Source organism: Henckelia pumila, chromosome 2 (assembly GCF_033568475.1).
Source record: "Henckelia pumila isolate YLH828 chromosome 2, ASM3356847v2, whole genome shotgun sequence".
NCBI lineage: Eukaryota > Viridiplantae > Streptophyta > Magnoliopsida > Lamiales > Gesneriaceae > Henckelia > Henckelia pumila.
Genome location: NC_133121.1, coordinates 70,990,446 through 71,014,237, shown reverse-complemented (window position 1 = coordinate 71,014,237; position 23,792 = coordinate 70,990,446).

Genomic DNA, 23,792 nt, shown 5'->3' with positions numbered 1-23,792 from the left:
CTTCAAGGGTGGCCTCTATCTTGTTCATATTGAAGTTCACCACAAATCCGTCAAACGACGAAGGAAGAGAAAGAAGTAACAAGTCTACGTTTAGTTCATGCTCCAATGTCAAATCGAGTGTTACCAACTTTTCAATGAGCCCAATCATGTGTACCCCATGCTCACGGACCGAAGTCCAATCTCGCATGCGGCATGTCATGAGCTCTTTGACGGTGGCATACCTCTCCGACCTTGACTGAGCTCCAAAAAGTTTCTTGAGGTGCATGTGTATGTCAGTAGTATTCATGGCATCCTCAAATCGCCTCTGGAGTTCATCAGACATTGAAGCTTGCATATAGCATTTAGCCTTGATATCATGGTCCCACCATTGATCAAGTTTTGCCAATTCTTCCGGACTTATATTAGCCGGTGCTTCCTTTGTAGGATTCTTTTCTAATACGTAGAAAATTTTCTCCGAGTTTAGAACAATCTTTAATTTACGGAACCATTCCTTTTAGTTTGCGCCAGTCAATTTGTTTTGTTCGAGAATTGAGTATAGTGGATTTCGCGAATTCATTGTAATGAAATACTTAAAAGAAACAGACAATAATCAGTGATTGTTTAATTAATTTACTAAGACATAAAATATGGTGAGATTTAATTTTATGAATTTCACTCCTACTATTTTAGCGATTTCACTACCCTCTAGTGAAAACGGGAAACTTGTTTCCTTAGTGGGAACATGGAGTCCAATTGACAAACTATAGTCCCGAATAATATCAGCCAACCATAATTTTCAAAAGATAGAGCCCAATTGCTTCCAAAGCAATCCCTATGTTTTTACCTCATGTCCAATAAGGGCCCAATAATATGACGCCGTTTATTGTGACATGTCAAGATAACCCATCAATATTAAGTTGTGATGGACGGTTGCCATGTGGATCCCCAATAATATGAGCCAATCCCATGTGAGTTTCACCTAACTTATAACTTGTGTCGATCCAATGTACAGCTTTCCGACGAACGGGCCCCTCCAATAATATGAGCCGGACCGTGCCCGCGGGTAGCATCTCATACATTGATCGTTGATGAAAGGTAGGGACATTTAAACAATATTTAAATTCCCTTTATTTATCTTGATATCAATTTAAAATCATATTTAAAATGAGGAATTTTTAATTTTGAAAACTGTCTCATCATTTAATATTTGTATGCTTGCGGGATTCATACAATTTAGTCTAAACATGCATACAACAATAATATCATATATTATTTAAAGGATGATCGACCCCAATAACTAATCGACCCGTGGTTGCCAATCACGAGTCTAAGTCCAATCCTAGGTGATATGCAGGTATGCAATGCAATTCTATTACATTGAGCTTCCAATTTACAATTCTTCGGTCTTTATTGTCTGCTGGGCCCACCATTGTCTTCAAATCTTTATCTCCCACTACGTCTAATAAATTTACAATAAATTTCGATGACAAGTAGGGGATACATATTTAAGGGTGGGAACAGGCCATAAACCAGACCCACTTTTTATTACAAATGACAATTCAAATTGGGCCATAAACCAAGCCCATTAATAAAACCCAACAACAATAAAACCAAATGTAAACAACCTAACATACACCTATAATATTGGTCATGACAATCGATCATCCTTTTATCCAATAATTAATTCAATAATTAAATAATTGGATAACATGCAATGTCATCATAATTAAAAAGATAAAATCAAATTTTATCTTATCCTTTCATAAGATCATATCTTATCATCAATTTTACCAAAATAATTAATTTTATAAAATCTAATTTAACGGATAAAATTTATAAATTTTCCAAAAATTCAAATTTATCCAAAAATCAATTTTAAAAATTTCGGACTCAAACAATTTGATCCGATACCTCGTGGACCAATCAAAAACAATTTTCGATCGGACCAAAAACTAAAATTTCAAAAATTTAATCCAAAATAAAATCAAATTTTAATTTTTTTTTGGGCTGCCCCCACGTGGGGCCGGGCAGCCCCACGTGGGGCTTGGGCAGCCCTTCGCTGCCCACGGGCAGCGTCGACACTGCCCTTGGGCAGCGCCGTGTGCTGCACAAGCCTAGGCAGCGCCCAGCGCTGCCCTGGGCAGCGATCTAATCGCCGCCCTGGCTTGGGCAGCGCCCAGCATTGCCCTGGGCAGCGACGTGCGCTGCCCTGGGAAGCATCCAGCGTTGCTCTGGGCAGCGACGATCGCTGCCCGTGTTGCCCATAAATTTTCGTTTAAAATTTTTGTTTTGTTTTCCAAAAATCGAGGCTTAAAATTTTGTACAATCGATTTATTTTAATCGTTTGATCAAAGATTACAACCTGGCTCTGATATCACTGTTGGAACACGCGTACTCTGATCACACGGATGTGATACCCGGAGCAGCGAAAGTTTAAAAATTTTATTTTTCGATATGGAACGATTCCATATCGTGGGTATCAAATCCAAATGATTAAAATCTTGCAAGTAAAAATATAAATTCAAAATTAAAATATTTTTACCTCTTCAAGCTAAGGCTTGATTCTGGACTCCAACAGATTTAATCTGCTCTTGTTGTAAATCCCGGGAACCGATGACTCGCTCGATCAATCTCCGGAATTAGGTCCACGAATAGAAAACAGAAACCCTCTGATTGATTGCACTAGAAATCAATCAGAAGTTTATCGTAGAGAATAAACAGATTTGATCTGTCAATTCAAAATGTAATTTTTCAGAAAAATCACAGACTGAATTTTCTCAAAAAAGGAGAGAGGATTTCGAAAATCCCCTTGAATTATTATGTGTAATTTTTGAAATTGCAAGGAGAGAATGAATAGTAGTTTTTGAAAATTACACACATATATATATAATTTCTAGATTGGATTAAGTTATAATTGTATTAGGACACTAACTCCTTAGGGCCCACAATCCATAACTTAAGCCCAACAAGCCAAGCCCGTTATTATAAAAATTAATATAAAATTCATCATGACTCCGATTGATAAACTGATTTCACCAATGTGCACAAAAACCATTTATGCACCTTTTAAAGTCAAGATAATTTTTCTGAATCCGAATTCAGTGATTTCCAAAAATGTCCATCCCTATGTCATTTTAGGAAATTCTACTCCCTTTAGTTAAGAAGTCCAACATCTCTTTTATTAAATTTAACTCTTTAAATTTAATTATTTCAACGGGGTTTAGTAATCCATTACTTGTGTGACCTTCAATGGTTCAGGGATACAGCTAGACGTGGGCTCACAACTCCTTGTGACTCGGAACAACGATTTCCAACTTACCCAATGAATCATGGTAAGAGCGTCTAGCAACATCGCCCCATGATTCCCTAGGTATCACTGATAGTGCCTGCAAAAACCAGTAAGTTTTGGTTAGCATACAGTACAGTCCCTTCATCCATATATCCCGATCGAATCAACAACCATTGGTACATCGAGAGTCGTTCGAGATTCGATAACTATGCAATGCATCTTGAAGATCAAATAGTGACATCGCATGTGCTACTAGGAAACCAAGTAACCTAAATCACATCGAGTACTCTGGCCAGAGATTTGTCACACTAATATCTCCTCAGATCGCATAGGATATCCACACTCGCAAGCGTGTGGTGAATCCTTGATAACAAAGCATCGACTCCTATATGTGTCGTAACTGTACCCAATCCCGACACCTGATGACCCCCATAGAGTCGGTAAACGAGTCAAAATACAGTACTAGCATATAGAGTCTCAATGATGTTTCAAGTAGTAAGGACTAATGGTGTACAACCAAAACCGCGAACTTATCCACTCAAATAATAATAACCACTTGGAAAGTCCGAATAGTGTAGTTCGATCATTCATCATATGAATATCCATTTGCATGCTTTGAACATCTTCATGTCCACTACCAATGAAACGTGGTACTTGGCATCACAAATGCTAGTCTCAATCTCGAGCGATCCTTATCCTTATTAGCGGACGACTCAATTGACTAGGAACTGTTTAGAATATACAGTGACTATAAGATGTGTTTCATAATAGTGATCTCTCTTTATTCACTATCTCATCTTACTTACACTATAGTATATTCAAGGTCTTTATCAAAACAACAATAGTATATCACAATATAACAATATGAAGAAAGATAAAGAAAATGCCATTAATTAATGTAAATATATTAAACAAATATTGTTTATACATAGAGTCATAAAAGCCCTTAGCCACAAGTTGGCTAACCGGGCACCCACTCTTTCATGTCCTACCAGCAGAACGGACGCAAGGTTCGTTAGAAAGGACTCAACGTTCTTGCACGATCCAGCCACTTGTCATGATCTCGTAGGCACCTGTCCAGCCAGCAGAACGGATGCAACGTTTGTTAGATCGGAAGCAACGTTCTGGTCCGGATCGTTGCGTCCGTTCGGGTTCGGACGCAACATTCGGGTCTGGTCCTTCTGAACTCGTTTGGCTGTTTCTGGTCTCTTTTGAGACCTCCGGGACCCTTCCTACCATTTTTGGATGTTCCAGATCTGATTATCCACTTATTTTCACAAAATAATGACTCCTTAAACATGTTTTGACACTTTTAAAATTATATGTCATTTTCTAACATTTTTAAAATCGATTTAGACTTATATTTGTAAAATGGAACCGGGCTACTACAACCTGGATGTGTGGTACAAGTATTTCAGGTTTTGGTATTTCCTAAGTATAATTACAGTATTTGGTTGATTGGTATTCAACTACAGTGACTATGAGAATATTGTATAATCGATTTAGACTTATACATGTTTTTTGAATAATTAGTTCTGGGCATTTTCCCTAGACTAGTTGATTTAGAGATTTTGTTGGTTAGTTCCAGAGACGAATGGTTACATTAGAAGAACATTTGTGTTTTTACCAAGTGCTATGAACTGTGAGGATTTATGAATAGCAGGCGTATAGAATGTGCTACCCTATGCCAAGTGTTTCTCTGGAAGCCTTTCGTGCTTCAGAGGGTATATATGGAAGGCTATTGGGATTAGACTAGATGCTTTCTGTTGAATATATCTAGTTGTAGTTGGGATAGTACTAGTGATTACTTGTATTTATCGTTTCACACCGTTAGGGTTAGTTAGATGATAACTCGGTGTGAGATTTCCTTGATCCCATCATTCATGGATTAGACAACTTCTAGAGTTAAAACACTTAGATCAGAGTATGTTGATTAGTGGTGTAAGATTCCAGTAGTAATCAGGAACCGAGCAAGGTTGCCTAAACTTGATTGATATTTTCAGGCTAAGAATGAGCCACAATGGATTGATACCAGTAGATGATATCGTTAAGACTGGTAAGTATCGACTTGTAGTTCGGTAATAGGAGAATGTGGACTCTGAGATAATTGTATTAGTTATGTAAGCCTATCGTGATTAGGAACTTAGCTAGAGAAAGATACTTTAAAGCGATTATCAACTCCACATAGAATGTTGACATTTCAATTCCTTAGCTATTGGGATTTATCATAAATGTTTATGTCAAGATTTCAGAACTACCTTCTGGTTTAGGAGAACAATTGAGAGTCAACTATTGTTGAAATAGAACTTCAAACCATGGATGTGGTGAAGCAAGGATTCTGAATATATATGTTATCGTTACAGATAGTAAATCCAAGTGACAACTAGGGTAATTATTCCTTATCAGGAAGAGCCGACTTGCTTTAAGACTTGAGATTTTACCCAGCTTTGGTACCAGGGGTTGTCAACCCAGTCTTCTAAGACTATCCTGATTAGTTGTAATAGGATTATTGTAAAACGTAAGTTTTCGAGGCTTGACCGGACGTGCTTAGTATTCAGAAATATTCTATAGTCTCATTGTGATTCAACCGACAATTTTTAGTTGACCAAGTGCATTTTTTCCCCGCACCTCACATCTCGGCACAGTGGAACGTGTAACCCGCCTGCTATTCCATTCAACTACATTTGTTCCTGTAATCTATAGCAAATAAGAACATAGTGCGGTAAGACGGGGGTGGGGGGGGGCAAGTGTTCTTCGGAATGACTGGGCGTAAAGGGCACGTAGGCGGTGAATCGGGTTGAAAGAGTGGACTCTAGCAAGATTTAACGATGATTAACTAATGTTGGTCAAGCATTAGTAGTTGAGACCTATGATGTTTTCGGGTCTGGCAAGGTTATTGTTACCAAAATTCTCGTGGTTATTTGATAGATCATTGACGTGATTAATTAAACAGAGTTGTATACAGTAGCATCGCAGATTGCGGAATATTTGGGAGGATTTCGCAAGTATCTTATCCTTTTGCTACTAGTATAGACAAGACTTGGTAAGTCAGGAAATTGACAGACTCGGTGTAGCCTGTGGATAAAACTTACTAGTATTCCTGATTGAATTTGGAGGCACTAATCTAACCCCGAGATATTGATGAAATCATTTGGTTATGATTATTAGAACCGGACATCGTACTAATAGATTTGCGATTTCAATAGTTGAGATGACATGTTTTGCCATCAAAGGGCCTAAGTTTTTGAACCCATTAATATGTGAACCTTGTAAGATGTTGCAAAATCGGTAAAGTTTGTTAAGGCTTGCTATTCCAAAGTAGGAGGTAGCACCCAAGTTAGTCAGATTCAACAGGCAGTGTTTATCATTGCAAGGAGAGACTTATGCATTACTTTTCAGTGTTGTAGATAGCACTACTCAGATTTTCCAATTGATAGAGATCAATTGTAGGAACATGAAAGCGATTCTTTTTGAGTTCTAGGAGAATTCTGTTGCTTAGTTTTATCAAGAAACAGATGTTAGATTTCTTAGTTCAGTAATTTTCATGGTTGATTGCTAATTATGGGTACAATTAGTTTTGATCCAGTGTGATCCTCAGTACTAGAATCAGTGGTAGTTACGTCTATGCAGCATCAACAAGTACAATGAGAATTGGATATCAATTTGATAGACTGGTAGTTCCTATCACAACTTTTATCCACTGTTGATAGTCAAATGTCGATGATTCAGGGGATGGTTTTGAGATCTTCCGTCCTGGTTGGAACGATAATCAGCTGCCAGTATAGTGAGACTTATTGTCATGTCTCCAAAAAGGTTTGTTACGCCTTAAACGCATACAAATCTCATAAACGAGATTAACATTTTTAATGCGATAAGTTATCTTGTTTTGATAATTATAAAACTAGGTTATTATTTCTAATCGTTTAAAGTGAGACTTTGCAGATTAGATTCTTATGAATTCAGGTGCGGAATATTCAAATTATGGAACAGAAACTTGCAAAAATTACTGAAAATGTTTAAAGTATCCAAATCCGATCTGCACCATTCACAATGAATTTAGGATGTTTTAAAGTTGCTGTCCAAATTTCAGGTCGATCCGACGGTTAGTGAAACGACCCTAACCTCTATACTTAAATAAATAATAAAAGAAATTACGGATTTAAAAAATTTTTTTTGCCATGACTTGTTTGAAAGTAAGCAAAACCTCCCTGTCACAGACAACAAATCTAAACAAACTCAATAAATGAGGCAAAAAGATAACCACTGCGAAAATCATAACTTCAAAAGTAAAAGCAACCCCACACGGCTGCGAAAAATAGCGATAGCAGTTCCAAGACTTAGAAATTTAAGCACAGGGAAAACACATCCTGGCTATTACCAAAAGTACATAAGTTTAAACTCTTTATTACAATCATAAGCTAGTGCGGAAACATGAAATAGCAACGGTCGTAGGGCCTCGCTCCGCCGAAGACCTCCCCTCAAGGTCCCTGCCCTTCAGTCTCTACGAACTCCTCCTCACCTGGCAAACAAACAAGCATAATGAGTCTAATGATCCAGCAAGTATAAACAGTGATATAACAAGGGTTTCAAAATATTCCAAGCAATACTCAAACTAATATACATAATATATATACTTTGAAACTTAAACTGTAAACATGCGTGAAATAAGGGAAGTGAGACAACATGCAAGTATGAACTCACGCCAACTCACGCTATGAAACTTTTGAACTTTCTTGATTTAACTGAAACGCATGCATAACATAAAACTGAATAAATTGAGACGAGTCGACTGATACTTGATACTTTAACTTTTTTTTTTCGCTTTAGAACTTAGATCCTTGAATTGTGACTCAAGTTTTGATCATGATCATGGTTGCAGTGCACTATGCCGGCAAGACACCGAGATTTCTCCGGACGCGATTTGCCCCTTTACTTTTCTTTTTGGTAGGGGAGCCGAGATAAACCCGGCCGCTTTCTGCACGTCTCTTTTGGTATGGGAGCTGGGATGTCTCCCAGCCGCTTACTACATGTCTATGGCAAGTGGGAGAGGCATCCCCCAACCCACATTGCCCTGTCCAGTCACAATCAACTCACTTTGTTCAAAAATATTTTCTTTCCTTCCTTGACTCGACTCAAAATACTTAGCATGCAAGAACTTGTAACGACTTTCTTTGAAAATATTGTTTGGGTCAAAGACGAAACTCACGCACACGAATATGCAACTTAAGAAATGGAACTCAACTCAAAAATATGGGTGCAAGGTGGGTGAGTGGCTGCCCCTAAGCTAAAAGCCCAACTATTTTTTTTTTACTTTCCTCAACCTTGCCTTAAACCGAGCAACCAAACCATAAAACCCTTAACTCTATCATCCCTTAGCCAAATTCAACACCGCTCAAACCGACACTCTCCAAACACTACAAACTAACCATATGACCTGTTTTCAACCTCATTTGAAAGCCTATACAACCTGAACAAAAACCCAATCCGGACAGCCCACTTTTGCCCTCAAAATTCTGCACCGACACCTTAACTTCAAAAATCTATAACTTGATGAAATCTTATCCGTAATGAGCCCATTTTATACCGACGCGACCAAAACGTCATGAAATTGACCTAATACCAGCCCTAGCCATGCCCAGACCCCGTCCAGATCCTCCCCTGCCCCAAAACCGAACTGCCCTGTCCAAGACAAACTCACTCTACAACACCTCTACCTTGAGAAAACACCACCAAGACCTATTTCCTTACCCCCACTTTCTTCCAAACAACTAAACACACTCCATAACATCTCCTAGGACTTATCACAAACACCTAGGCAGCCCCTTACCACACTTCAACACCACAATTCAAAATATCAAGATTATGCATCAAAAAGCCTCCAACTCATGAGTAATCAATCAAGACCAATTTCCAACCAATAAAATACACTTATATACTTCAAAAACAGCCCAAACATCATATGAAACTCAAAATTTGGGCATACACACTTATGGAAAATTCGAGAATTTGCTATATGCATCAAACCTTTCATGTCTCAAGTCACAATTTACCAATACAACACTTTAAACTTCTTGCATAGCTAAAAATCCAAAATTTAAACATAACCCCCACAGAAAAATGCTTAAAACCAGAACCATACATGTAAAAAACATAGGCATTTCAAAATTTAAATAAAGGTTTAGCACAAGAACATAAATAGCTTGCTAGAATGCCCAAGGAAATGTTTATACTTTCCTTTGTTAACTTTACCCACAAATAAAATCGAAAGAGAGAGGGATGAGGGCTGAAACTCTTGCAATAACACAAAGCTAAACCTCCTTAGGCTGTGCTCCGGCGGCAGCGGCGACAGGAGAGAAGAGAAGGGGACCGACCGATGGATTTGGAGGATGGAAAGAGAGGGGTCGACTTGTGAGAGAGTTTGGTGGCTAGGGTTCCAATTAAAATTATTTAAGTGTGTGTTTTAAAAGTTGTGTGTTGTGTGTACATGTGTGTGTAAGCATAGGTGTAAGTATTTAAAAGTAGGTGTGTGTGTGTTGCTTTTAAATGTACAACTTTTACCTACTAACTTACACTAATAAATTCTTATGTTTAAAAACCCCTAATCAAGAATATTAAATTGGGTTTTACTAATCCGGGTTTATGAAAATTTTAACTTTTGAAAAAGTTAAAGAATAAGCCCAATATTGCAATACTAAAAAAAAAGATTTCTGATACCCGAAAATTCCTAACTTTTGAACTCTCATCTAATTTTCCTCCTACCTCCCTCCTAAAGTTTTAAAATAGCAAATCTTGTAATTTACCGCAAAAAATCTGCCATCGCCGAACACCGGAACCGGAAGTCACTGTCTTACAATTTTCAATAATAAAGAACTTAAAATATTTGAGCACTTAAACTTTAAAGGAAATTTAAGCAATTAAAATCATAATTATTAAAAATGAATTTAGGAACTATCTTAGGAATTAAAATCAACACTTTAATTATTTTGATGTCGCAACGATAATTAAGATTTTTAAATAATAAATAGAGCGATTTAAATAATTTAAACAAACCAGACGAACGTTTAAAAGTAATTTAAATAAATAGACGAGTAGAAATAAAAACCTTAAAATGATTTGGACAGATAAAATCTTTTAAATAAATAAACTAAGCATTAAAATAATTTAAAATGACTAACCACTAAATTTTAGTTATTTAAAATAAATAAATTGGAAAATCAAAAGTATTTAAATAAATAAGCTAAACAGCTAAAATAATTTTAATGAATAAACTAACAATTAAAATCATTTAAATATGCAAGCTTAAACCTTTAAAATATTTAAAATAATTTAAATTGCACAATAAAATCATTTGGACAGATAAACCTAAACAATAAAAAATTATTAATTAAATAGCTAGAAAAATAAAATCATTTGAATAAATAATAAAAATATTTATTAACACATAATTCACATAAAGAATTTAAATCAATTAAACTTAAAAAATAATAATCTTAATATTTATTAAATTAATAATGCGATTAAGTAGATTGGATTTTAGGCGTCACAATTTCTTCCCCCCTTAAATGGAATTTTGTCCTCGAAATTCAAGGATTTATTAACTAGGTTTGAATACCTTAGACCAGATCAACACTAAATTTCCAGCTTTGCACCTACATGAGTTGGCCCAAAACAGCTTTCGCTGCGCGCTCTGATGTTTACTGCTATCTATATCATTAAGAAATTGACTAACTCTTATTGCAATATAAAATTTAAAAATTCCTATTTATCCTCAAATGATTGTAACCTAAGAAAATTTCTAATCACTGTTCTTATGTGACTGTAAGAGTTTCAATTCGCCACCTAAACTCCTAAAATATCTGATACCTTCAAGAAAAACCTAACATCCAATTTGAAATTCTAAAGGTCTACGCCACTTATTAGCAATGACTTGCTTAATGCTCTTGGACTATACTCAATCCCTTATTAGTTACTATGACTTGCAACCCTTTAAGGATGCTTAAAGTTCTCTTAAGCAATGACTCTAGCTCAGTTAAACTTCAAGTGAGACAAATTACTCTCTTCAACTTAGGATTGCTTGACCCATTTCTATAAATAAATCCAATCTAATCTTTGAAAAGAAAACATAACCATAAAATCCATTGCTGTTCAGTCTCAAGGTAATAACCGATAACATATAGAATCCAAATAGGTGACTAAACAGATCCCAATTATCCACTCATCAATTTATACGTTCATCTCTAGCATATTTGATTATACCGAAAGTTCAACTCTTAGTTAAAGTTCCAACAGATTAATCCACCTTCTTTTAATGCCAGACGCAACAACTAAGAAATCTATATTTACACCTCAAGTAAAAATATACCACGAGCTATTATCCACTTATTGGGTTAGACGGTCTCTAAGTACCAAATAATTCTAACATATCGCCTGAAGACATGTCTCAAATCTCTAGTTCAACTTGACTGCAAGTCTGAAAATCCAAGAATTCCCAAATTATTATATGTGCAACCTGAATTCATAATTCAAGAACTTAGTATACAATTGGAAAACTCGAATAGTATGTAACCTGGTCGAAAAAGGCTTTCTAATTGATCCTCCAGTACCTCAGTATTTTACCAATAAATAAATCTATAACTTATCCAAAAAACTACCTGAATGTTTTATTCAGCATTCTGTTCCCATAGTTGTGCATTAGTCTTACCGGTCGAGAATCACAAAGTCTTAGAATGCAAATGTAAAGTACTCTAATGTATTCTAGGGACAACTCTATTTTCTATCTCGCAACTGTTCACCTATTCAGCTCACAAAAATCAACTATTTACTCTTAACAATCACGTTTAAAATTTGAAAACCCATTAAATTAACCCATCAACTAGTAATCTACCCGTTAGAACTTGATATAATTGTTAGTTGCCATCCCTCGGATCACCACAATAACTTAGGATTTTATCTTAGTACTAATACTAAATTCAAACGGCCTAAACACTTATTAGGCGGCTACGAGCCAATTCTCCACACAAGAATTTGAAATAATAATTGAAATTATGATCCACCCAAATCCTCATCATGATGGATCATGAAAGAAAACAGACATACAAGTAATGCTGCTTAATGTGAGATGAAATAATGCAAGCATTACAAACAAACAAGCTGAAAATAAAAATCTAGATAAGTGAAAACAACTCACTCATAGTTCAATTCTAGGGGTGAATGAATAATAATGGAGGCTCCATAAATAATGAACATGGGCCAACAAGATCCAGATCTCGTAATAATTCATTCATGGGTAATGAAATGATGCTCAAACAATCAAAGCACAATTAAGAGCAATCAGTATGACTTCAGTCGAAAGAAGTCCACACAAGTCAATAATCAAGAAGAACAACGGTCTCAAATTAAAATCAGATGTCAGTCACACAACGTGAGTAGATTACAAAAAAAAAAAGATAGTGAATCTTACTCACATCATGTGGCTCTAGTACCAAATAAAATTTCAAAAAGTGTGAAACCTTAACAAGATTTTACGAAGAAGTTCAACCAATGCCAAAGTGGCAGAATTCAACACTGATTAATGTCATACGAATCCATAAATGCTCAAAGGAAGTGCAAAGAAATTTCAGACATTCAAAAGTAGATGTTACAATGGATACAAGCACAAATGAAGAATAAGGAAATAATGATCGAAATATTAGTTCTCATAACTAAAAGGCTCATAGTAATCGACTCACTATTTCCCAAAATCATAGTTGCCCAAATAACCAAAATAAGACTCAAACTATACATAATAATATAAAGCAAAGTACGTATCCCAAGTCTTCGCACGAATTCGATTCACTAACTTAACCGACAAAACATACGTCTATAAATTTCTAAGCAAACTATACACTTAGTTTTATCTGACTAATCCATCCATAAGAGAGTAAATTACTACAAGGACACATCAATTAATATTTCCTAATGCGCAAGTTTAATGTTTCTGACAAATTTCTCCAATCACACCAAATATTATTTACACCACCTAATAACTCAAACAACATCCACGTACTGTCCAAAACTGGAAGGAATTTTTGTACACCAACTCCGTTTAACTTGAAGTCGCATGCTATAAAAAAACATAAACATTTGAATGGTACACTTTAAACTACTAAAAGATATTTTAAAACAAAATTAAACACTGAAATTACACAATTAAAGGATTTAAACATCTATTATAAAAAAAATTCTTAAAAAAATATGACATCAAAACATTTTAAGCAATAAATCAATTAAGACTACCATATAAAATTAATTAAAACTTACATACCTTGAGGCGAGATCCCTTGAGTTTCGGCAACCGGCAGTAGGCTCAGCCCAAACCAAGACCGTGCTCTGATACCAACTGAAACGACCGTAACCTCTATATTTAAATAAATAATAAAAGAAATTACGGATTTTAAAAAAAAAATTTGCCATGACTTGTTTGAAAGTAAGCAAAACCTCCCTGTCACAGACAACAAATCTAAACAAATGCAATAAATGCGGCAAAAAGATAACCACTGCGATAATCATAACATCAAAAGTAAAAGCAACCCCACACGGTTGCGAAAAATAGCGATAACAGTTCCAAGACTTAGAAATTTAAGCACAGGAAAAACACATCCTGACTATTACCAAAAGTACATAAGTTTAAACTCTTTATTACAATCATAAGCTAGTGCGGAAACATGAAATAGCAACGGTCGTAGGGCCTCGCTCCGCCGGAGACCTCCCCTCAAGGACCCTGCCCCTCGGTCTCTACGATGCCTCCTCACCTGGCAAACAAACAATCATAGTGAGTCTAATGACCCAGCAAGTATAAACAGTGATATAACAACAAGTAATACTCAAACTAATATACATAATATACTTTGAAACTTAAACTGCAAACATGCGTGAAATAAGGGAAGTGAGACAACATGCAAGTATGAACTCACGCCAACTCACGCTATGAAACTTTTGAACTTTCTTGACTTAACTGAAACGCATGCATAACATAAAACTGAATAAATTGAGACGAGTCGACTGATACTTGATACTTTAACTTTTGTTTTCGCTTTAGAACTTAGATCCTCGAATTGTGACTCAAGTTTTGATCATTATCATGGATGAAGTGCACTATACCGGCAAGACACCGAAATTTCTCCCGACGCGATTTGCCCCTTTACTTTCCTTTTTGGTAGGGGAGCCGAGATGAAACCGGCCGCTTACTACACGTCTCTTTGGGTAGGGTAGCTGGGATGTCTTCCAGCCACTTACTACAGGTCTATGGCAAGTGGGTGAGGCATCCCCCAATCCACATTGCCCTGTCCAGTCCCAATCAACTCACTTTGTTCAAAAATATTTTCTTTCCTTCCTTGACTCGAATCAAAATACTTAGCATGCAAGAACTTGTAACGACTTCCTTTGAAAATATTGTTTGGTTTAAAGACGAAACTCATGCACACGAATATGCAACTTAAGAAATGGAACTCAACTAAAAAATATGGGTGCAAGGTGGGTGAGTGGCTGCCCCTAAGCTAAAAGCCCAACTATTTTTTTTAACTTTCCTCAACCTTGCTTTAAACCGAGCAACCAAACCGTAAAACCCTTAACTCTATCATCCCTTAGCCAAATTCTACACCGCTCAAACCGACACTCTCCAAACACTACAAACTAACCATATGACTTGTTTTCAACCTCATTTGACTGCCTATATAACCTGAATAAAAACCCAATACGGACAGCCCAGTTTTGCCCTCAAAATTCTGCACCGACACTTTAACTTCAAAAATCTATAACTTGATGAAATCTTGCCCGAAACAAGCCCATTTTATACCGACGCGACCACAACGTCATGAACGTGACCTAGGACCAGCCCTAGCCATGCCCAGACCCCGTCCAGATCCTCCCCTGCCCCAAAACCGAACTGCCCTATCCAAGACAAACTCACTCTACAACACCTCTACCTTGAGAAAACACCACCAAGGCCTATTTCCTTACCCCCACTTTCTTCCAAACAACTAAACACACTCCATACCATCTCCTAGGACTTATCACAAACACCTAGGCAGCCCCTTACCACACTTCAACACCACAATTCAAAATATCAAGATTATGCATCAAAAAGCCTCCAACTCATAAGTAATCAATCAAGACCAATTGCCAACCAATAAAATACACTTATATACTTCAAAAACAGCCCAAACATCATATGAAACTCGAAATTTTGGCATACACACTTCTGGAAAATTCGAGAATTTGCTATATGCATCAAACCTTTCATGTCTCAAGTCACAATTTACCAATACAACACTTTAACATAAATAAGGAAATGCCCATGACGTTAAAGTGTTGTATTGGTAAATTGTGACTTGAGACATGAAAGGTTTGATGCATATAGCAAATTCTCGAAATTTAAACATAACCCCCACTGAAAAATTCTTAAAACCGAAACCATACATGTCAAAAACATAAGCATTTCAAAATTTAAATAAAGGTTTAGCACAAGAACATAAATAGCTTGCTAGAATGCCCAAGGAAATGTTTATACTTGCCTTTGTTAACTTTACCCACAAATAAAATCGAAAGAGAGAGGGATGAGGGCTGAAACTCTTGCACTAACACAAAGCTAAACCTCCTTAGGCTATGCTCCGGCGGCGGCGGAGGGATTGGCAGGCGGCGGCGGCGGCTGGAGAGAAGAGAAGGGGATCGGCCGATGGATTTGGAGGAGGAAAAGAGAGGGGTCGACTTGTGAGAGAGTTTGGTGGCTAGGGTTCCAATTAAAATGATTTAAGTGTGTGTTTTAAAAGTTGTGTGTTGTGTGTATATGTGTGTGTAAGCATAGGTGTAAGCATTTAAAAGTAGGTGTGTGTGTTGCTTTTTAATGTACAACTTTTACCTACTAACTTACACTAATAAATTCTTAAGTTTAAAAACCCCTAATCAAGAATATTAAATTGGGTTTTACTAATCCGGGTTTATGAAAATTCTAACTTTTGAAAAAGTTAAAGAATAAGCCCAATATTGCAATACTAAAAAAAAATATTTCTGATACCCGGAAATTCCTAACTTTTGAACTCTCATCTAATTTTCCTCCTACATCCCTCCTAAATTTTTAAAATATCAAATCTTTGAATTTACCGCCAAAAATCCGCCATCGCCGAACGCCGTAACCGGAAGTCACTGTCTCACAATTTTCAATAATAAAGAACTTAAAATATTTGAGCACTTAAAATTTAAAGGAAATTTAAGCAATTAAAATCATAATTATTAAAAATAAATTTAGGCACTATCTTAGGAATTAAAATCAACACTTTAATTATTTTGATGTCGCAACGATAATTAAGATTTTTAAATAATAAACAGAGCAACTAAAATAATTTAAACAAACCAGACGAATGTTTAAAAGTAATTTAAATAAATAGACGAGTAGAAATAAAAACCTTAAAATTATTTGGACAGATAAAATCTTTTAAATAAATAAACTAAGCATTAAAATAATTTAAAATGACTAACCACTAAATTTAAGTTATTTAAAAAAAATAAATTGGGCAATCAAAAGTATTTAAATAAATAAGCTAAATAGTTAAAATAATTTTAATGAATAAAATAACAATTAAAATCATTTAAATATGAAAGTTTAAACCTTTAAAATATTTAAAGCAATTTAAATTACACAATAAAATCATTTGGACAGATAAACCTATACAATAAAAAAATATTAATTAAATATCTAGAAAAATAAAATCATTTGAATAAATAATAAAAATATTTATTAACACATAATTCACATAAAGAATTTAAATCAATTAAACTTAAAAAATAATAATCCTAATATTTATTAAATTAATTAATGTGATTTAGTAGATTGAATTTTAGGCGTCACAGTTATATTGTGAGATATAAATTTTTGAAGATTGTCGCGCAGTTTACACTGTGCAGAACGAACGCCACGATCTCATAAACGGATGCAACGTTCTTAGTCAAAAACATGATCCAAAATTTAAGGAAAAAATTCGTCCGACCAAAGCTGCAATGCACCGAACGGATGCAACGAACCATAGAACGGACGCAACGTTCTGCCCTGGCGCCGGAAGAATTGAATGTGCGCCGAACAGATGCAACGAAGGCCAGAACGGACGCAATGAACTTGCCCGAGTTTGCAACTATAAATAGAGGCCATTCCAAGACATTTCAAGTATCCCAATTCACTCTCCTCTCCTTTGCAAGAAATCTTCTCTCTATCAAAGTATTCAATCAAGATTTGTGCGATATATTCAAAAATCGAGAGTTGTTTGTAAAAATCATTTGTGAGTTGGTTGTGCTATCATTGTAAACACTTGAGTGTGAAGCCAAGCGTATTGTGCTATTGTTGAGGCTATCCTTGGAGCCCTTAAGGCCTAGTGTATCGAGTTGTATCGGCGCGGTGATCGTGTTGGTGTTGTACGGCTATCCTTGGAGCCATCAAGGCTAAGACGTTTGAAGTGCTAGTGGATCCTTGGTTAATCGACCTTAACCAAGATGGGGAGACATAGACGATTTATCGTCGAACTTCTATAAACATATCCTATCTCATTTATCATTTTTTTTACTTTACGCATTTATTTACCGCATTTATATTTGATTGCTTTAAGTCTTCCGCTTGCGTATTTGCATAATCTCTTTAAATTGATAAAGTTGCCAATAGAATCTAAATCCCCCCCCCCCCCCCCACATTAGGTTCTAACAAGTGGTATCAAAGCCACACTTTTGAAAAATTTTCAAAAGGTTCTAATGGAAAATCAAGAGAGTGATTATGGTCAAGGGCAATCAACAAATTGTCCTCTTCTTTTCAACGACATAAACTACGGATATTGAAAAAATCAAATGTCCCTATATATCCAATACATAGACTATGACCTTTGGAAAGTGATGGTGAAATACACCTATGAAAATAATTGATGGGATTGAAGTTCCTAAAGGAAAGGATGATTTTTCAAAGAAGGATATGAAATTAATCTCTAAAAATGCTAAAGCTATGAATATTTTGAATTGTTCCCTAGATATGAACGAGTAAAACCGGATCTCGATGTTCTTCTCCGCAAAAGAGATTTGGGACAAATTGAAGATATGCCACGAGGGAACCAACCAAGTCAAAGAGACAAAGATCGATCTTCTACAACTCAAATACGAAACATTTGAGATGGATCCCAATGAAGACGTAGATACAATGTTCCGAAGGCTCACCCAAATTATCAACGAACTAGCCCAACTTGGAGAACAATATCCTTCCAAGCATGTGTGGAGGAGAGCTCTTCGCGCCTTATCCAAGGAGTGGGATGCAAAGAGAAAAACTATCATTGATTTCAACAAAGGCGACACCGCTTCCTACAATTAATCTTGATCAACTACATGGGACCCTAAAAACCCATAAGTTGGAATTATCCACAAGAAAATAAGTGAAGAAAAAAGATGAGAATATCAAGGCAAAGGGTATTGCCTTATCCAGCCAAGTCGAAGAAGAAGATGATGATGACATGCCACTCTTTGCAAGAAAGTTCAAACGATTCATGCGAGGAAACAAATTCAAGAAAGAGAAGAAGTCGGACAAGGAAGTAACATGCTACAACTGTGAGACCTCGATTCTAATCGGCTAATATCGAATAATTAAACATCATTAAACAAAAGCCAAAAGAAAATAAAGGAATTTATTTTTTGAATAGTGCCGCGCTCGATCGCACGAACTCGTGCGATCGAGCGCACCAAGTTTTACCAAGTTGCTGCCTCAACGATATAAGGGCCACGCTCGATCCGACGAACTTGTGCGATCGAGCGTGCCCTCTGCCCAGAAAACCTCAAAAACAGGGAAGGATTTCAACAATTCAAACACATATCAAATCTTCAATCTAAAACATGCATCAACATAACCAACATGCATAATACATTAAAAGATAGATCTAAAGTTATACTTCCAATCCAAACTAATAAAACATGCTTTCAATCTAAGTTTACAATCCAAAATACAACTCGAGTTCGAATACAATCTAAGTTCGATTACATATTCGACTTCTACAACAACAAGGCCTCACTCTATCAACTCGACCACCTAGTCATGCGATCTCTGACTCGGTCCTGCCCCACCTGTTGCCAAGCACACATACAAAGACAAGACAATAGCCGGATAATCCGGTGAGAATAATATTCCCAGTAAAAGAGACAAACATGATATATCAGATAAGCATCTCAAAACGAAATACATCAACTTCCAGATATTCAAATATCAATCATGCAAATCCAAGACAATTCAAAATGAAATGCATGTCTTTAAAACTCTAGGATTATCAAGTCCGGATAATCAAGGTAATTAGCTCTTCTCTTCCCCTATTGGGATCCCGAGGATGAACTATCACACAAAATCGCACCAACCCTCCACTCGGGGTGGATAGTGTATAATTCAATCCTCTAGACTCTGAAGCAACTATATAGAGTTAAGTCGATCATTGCAGTAAATCGCCTGTCAATGCCCCCTACTATAGTTCTCAGAACGTCTAACTCAAAATGAAATAAATCCATTGGCTCAATATGAATGCAATGCAAATCATAACTCATTAAAGTAAATCAAATAACATGCAAGTATGTGATTTTTCCGGAACACTCGAATCAAGTCGGATTCGAGTCACTCGTTCCATTCCAGTCTAAGTCATCTTATATCTTTTCTCAAACGTCGATGCTCCATTTCTGGAAACAACAACAATACTCAATCAAGATTCAATCAAACTTCCTCAATCGATAATAAAAAATCGATACTATACCGACTACAGTCTTCAGACGGCACAAAGCTGCAATCTAGCAATTCCACTGGCTTCAAATCAATCTAACAAAAGAAGCCATCAAGATCAATATCGACATTCAATCTCTCAATCAAACATCAATCAATCAAAACAACTCAACGACATCCAAACTTCAAACTGACGGCATAACGGCTAAATTCTGATAAACCGGAAACGCAGACAACATCGTAACAACGATATCAACTCAATACAATGCCCAAACAAACAACAAAAGCTCAAACTCAACAATCTAAAATCCTCATTTTCGAAAAAGACTTCAAAAAATCATAACAAATCCGAACGATGCTCTATTTCGAAATCGACAGAGAATAAACAATCAGAACTCTGCCAAGAACAACATACTAGCAACTCAATCGATTCTAACGACATCCCAAAACTAGAATGTATCTGATCGTAGAAAAACTTACGATAGAACGAAGCTCTCGCAGCCGTGATCGCTAATCTGCTTTCAGAAATGATTTCCAACGGACAGATCGAGCTCGGGAGGAAATCTAAAAGCTTGGAAAGGGTTTTGGGCGTTCAACAATGGAGGGAGGCATGAGGAGGAAGAATATAATGAGGAAGAAAAGTAAATCTCATGCTTAAATATCTAACAAATCCAATATTTGCATTCTAGTCCCTGAAAAATCCTAAATTTGCAAAAAGGACCCTGATCAAAATCAAGTCGACTCTTGAACTCTGGAATATCCGATTATCTCAAATAAAGTCGATTAAGATAAAATCGGGGCGTTACAACAACTCTCAACAACAAGGTCACTATGCAAACGATTGTCCCCTCAAGAAGAAGGTTGACAAAGGCAAGAAGAAAGCCCTAATAGCAACTTGGAGCGACAGTGTTGATGACGAGGAGGAAGCCAACACCTGCATCATGGCTAGGGATGATGACATCGTCTCTGACAATTATGATGAGGTACCTTCTTACGATGAGTTAATACATGCTTATAAGCTTATGTTTGACATGACTAAATCACTTAGAAAGGAAAATATAAATCTCAAAAATGAATTAGAATCTAAGGAGTATGAAAACCTAAGACTAAAGGATGACATAGCTCACTTAGAAAAATCATTCGATAAATTTAATGTTAGTAGTAATAAATTGAATAATTTACTAAACATGCAAAAATGTAGCTTTGATAAGGGTGGAATAAGGTATGGTAAGAAATCTATAGACTTTACTAGCCTTATTGCTAAAGCTAAAATGAGATCACCCCCTACATGCTCTTACTGTTGTAAAATATGACATGCTAGACATAAATGTAGACCCTTGAAATATAAATATGATAAAAATAGCTATATGAAATGGAGGCCTAAGAGTACTTAACAACTCATCAGTCGGCATTATGAGAACATGATCCAAGGGAGTTCATCATAGACCGGTTTAAACTGCCTTGACTTGCGACTGGTCTTCCTGATGAACTCTACTTTGTCCAAGAAAATAGGTTTTTAAAGAGGCCATAGCCCTACCTACTACTGGGAGCACTCTTAGAAAAAGTGTCGATGATGTCGCTATGAGAGACTGAAATCTTAGAAATCTATTTTATATCTCTCTTTTCTAACACTATGGACCCAAAATCAATTCTTTTAGGGAAATAGGAAAACTGTTCTCCCTAGCATATGGTATCTAGACAGTGGATGTTCTAGACATATGACAAGAAACAAGGAGCTACTCCAATCGGTCAAACCGAAGGAGAAGGGAACTGTCACCTTTGGAGACAACAACAAAGGAGTAATTGAAGGAATCAGCTCAAGCTTGATTGATGATGTACTCCTAGTGAAAGGACTTACGCATAATCTACTAAGCATAAGTCAATTTTGCGATAGAGGTTATGAAGTCAAATTCACTCCCCAACACTGCACAATATCACTCACATCTGACAAATCCATAAATTTCAAAGGATATAGAAGTGAAAATGTTTACAAGGTTTTTTTAAATAATTTATCGTTGACAAATATAAAAAGTCTTGTATCCTTGAATGTTATAACATTCTTTGGCATATAAGATTAGGTCATGTTGGTCCTAGTACCATTGAAAAACTTTTTAAACTTGATTTAGTTGTCTGTATGTCAAAACTCAATTTAAAATTAGATTCTGTTTGTGATGCGTGTCAGCTTGGAAAACATACAAAAGAATCATTTAAAAGCAAAAATTTTGTATCTACTTCTATGCCTCTTGAACTTCTCCACCTAGATCTATGTGGTCCCTCGAGGAACACTAGTCTAGGAGGAAAGCTTTATGAATTTGTTATTGTGGATGATTTATCACGTTTCACGTGGACATTATTTTTAGCCCACAAAAATGATGCCTTTGATTATTTTAAAATTTTTGTCAAATATGTTGAGAATGAGAAAAATCTTTCAATAAAGCAGATCCGTAGTGACCACAGAACTAAATTTCAAAATGAGAGTTTTACAAATTTTTGTGAAGAAAAAGACATCGGTCACAATTTTTCTTGTCCTAGGACTACTCAACAAAACGGGGTCGTTGAGAGGAAAAATAGGACACTTGTGGAGATTGCGAGGACCATGATATATGAGCATTCTCTTCCAAAATATTTTTGGGCTGAAGCAATGAACACTGCCTGCTATATCATCAATCGTGTATCAATAAGGCCCGATCTCAAGAAAATTTTATATGAATTATGGAGAGGGAGATGCCTAACATTTCATATTTTCGGGCTTTCGGATCAAAATGCTACATCCATAATAATGGTAAGGATAATCTCGGTAAGTTTGATGCCAAGTCTGACAAAGGCATCTTACTCGGATATTCTACCTCAAGTAAGGCTTATAGAATATTTAATAAACGTACTTTACTTGTTGAAGAATCTATGCATGTTGTATTTGATGAATCTATGTCTGTAGTTTCTCGTACTATTAACGATGGTGTAGAATTACTCGAAGAAGAGATGGCTTCCTCAAGCCTAAATGATATAGATTTTTGTAGTAACCCGTATTTCTAATTAGTGATTAATGAGTAATTAATCACGTGATCATGTCTATATTAAGTAAAACATGATTAAGTAAGTTCCTGTTGGGATAACGGACTTCAGAAATGGATTCAGAACACTCGAATTAGTTGAATTAGTTCAGCAAGTTCGGACGCTCCGAACTGGAGTTCGGAGGATCCGAAGAGGATCGGAGGCTCCGTTGGTGGGATTGGAGGACCCGAACAGGGTTTAGGCTTACATCATCAATTACGTCAGCAAGGTGACGTCATGGATGGCATCACTAATGGGACTTCGGAGGACCCGAAGTAAAGATCGAACGGTTCGATCGTGTTCGAACGATCCGAAGTTATGATCGGAGGATCCGAACCAGTTTGGAGGGCCCGAAGCCGAGTTCGGACGGCCCGAACGTTGTCTATAAATAGAGGAGCCGAGGCTCATTTGTGACTCACACATTTCCTCTCTTCTCTCTCAATTCCTAAGCCTTCTAACTCAGATCTAGGGAAATCTAGGCATCCTATGGGGAATCCGGAAGTGGCTTAGTGATCTAGACGTCGTCGCGGAGCTACGACCTATTTTTTAGGCTATCGTCAGCAAAGGGCTAACGACGGACGCAGGTATAGCTTTGGCATCCTAAAAATATTTAGGAGTATGCAATAGCTTAGATAAGGCTTTTAGAGCTTTATTATTGATGCATGGATATTTTCATTGTAGTAGCAGTAGACTGGACTAGTAGGCTTGGAGTCTAGGTCA